Here is a 2,002-nt window from a genome sequence, read left to right on the forward strand (position 1 = left end):
CGCCCCAGCTACTGGTTCTATCCGGGACAGATGATCAGCTACCTGGTTCTCTGTCCCTTTTCTGTCTCTTATTTCTATATCAAACTCTTGCAGAAGCAACACCCACCTTATGAGCCTGGGTTTTGAATCCTGCTTTATGAGTAAGTATTTAAGAGCAGCATGGTCAGTGTACACAATCACTTTTGACCCTACTTAGTAGGACCTAAACTTGTCAATGGCATAAACCACTGCAAGTAAATCTTTTTCTGTGGTTATGTAATTCTTCTGTGTGTCATTTAAAACACGGCAAGCATAATAAATGACGTGCAGAAGCTTGTTGTGCCTCTGTCCCAACCTGCACCAATGGCATGGTCACTGGCATCACACATTAGTTCAAATGGTAATGTCCAATCTGGTGCAGAGATGACTGGTGCTGTGACCAGCTTGGCTTTCAGGGTCTCAAATGCCTGTAGACACTCTGTGTCAAACACAAATGGCATGTCAGCAGCTAGCAGGTTTCTTAGAGGTTTTGCAATTTTTGAAAAATCCTTTATAAACCTTCTATAAAATCCTGCATGCCCTAGAAAGCTTCTGATTGCCTTAACATTGGTAGGTGGTGGTAATTTTTCAATTACTTCTATCTTTGCTTGATCCACCTCTATTCCCTTGCCTGAAATTTTGTGCCCAAGGACAATTCCTTCAGTCACCATAAAGTGACATTTCTCCCAGTTTAAGACCAGGTTAGTCTCTTGGCACCTTTTCAGGACAAGTGCTAGGTGGTTAAGACAGGAGCTGAATGAGTCTCCATATACTGAGAAGTCATCCATGAAGACTTCCAGGAACTTCTCTACCATATCAGAGAAGATGGATAGCATGCATCTCTAAAAAGTTGCAGGTGCATTACACAGACCAAAAGGCATTCTTCTGTAGGCAAATACGCCAGAAGGACAGGTGAATGTTGTTTTCTCTTGGTCCTGAGGATCTACTGTAATTTGGTTGTAACCTGAATAACCGTCCAAAAAGCAGTAGTATTCATGACCTGCTAGTCTCTCTAGCATCTGGTCTATGAATGGTAAAGGAAAATGATCCTTTCTGGTGGCTATATTGAGCCTTCTGTAGTCAATACACATTCGCCACCCTGTAACTGTTCTTGTGGGAACCAGTTCATTCTTTTCATTATGAATCACTGTCATGCCTCCCTTCTTGGGGACAACTTGAACAGGGCTCACCCAGGGGCTATCAGAAATAGGATAAATAATCCCAGCCTTTAGTAACTTAGTGACCTCTTTCTGCACCACCTCCTTCATGGTTGGATTTAGCCGCCTTCGTGGTTGAACCACTGGCTTGGCATTATCTTCCAATAGGATCTTGTGCATGCATCTTGCTGGGCTAATGCCCTTAGGATCACTTATGGACCATCCAAGAGCTGTCTTATGTGTCCTTAGCACTTGAATTAGTGCTTCCTCTTCCTGTGAATTTAAAGTAGAGCTTATGATCACTGGAAAAGTGTCACATTCTCCCAGAAATGGATACTTCAGGGATGGTGGTAGTGGCTTGAGCTCGGGTTTAGGAGGCTTATCCTCTTCCTGAGGAATTTTCAGAGGTTCTTTTATTTCCTCTGGTTCCTCCAGGTCAGGCTGAACATCTTTAAAGATTTCCTCTAGCTCTGATTCGAGACTCTCAGTCATATTGATCTCTTTCACCAAAGAGTCAATAATATCAGTGCTCATGCAGTCATTTGATGTGTATGGATGCTGCATAGCTTTGACACCATTCAACTTGAACTCATCCTCATTGACTCTCAGGGTCGCTTCCCCTTTTTGTACATCAATGAGAGTTCGTCCAGTTGCTAGGAAGGGTCTTCCTAGGAAGAGAGTTGCATTCTTGTGCTCGTCCATTTCCAGCACTACAAAGTTAGTTGGAAAGGCAAATGGCCCAACCTTGAGAATCATGTCCTTAATTATGCCTAATGGATATTTAATGGAGCCATCAGCAAGTTGGAGACATATCCAGGTTGGTTTGA

Source organism: Arachis duranensis, chromosome 5 (assembly GCF_000817695.3).
Source record: "Arachis duranensis cultivar V14167 chromosome 5, aradu.V14167.gnm2.J7QH, whole genome shotgun sequence".
NCBI lineage: Eukaryota > Viridiplantae > Streptophyta > Magnoliopsida > Fabales > Fabaceae > Arachis > Arachis duranensis.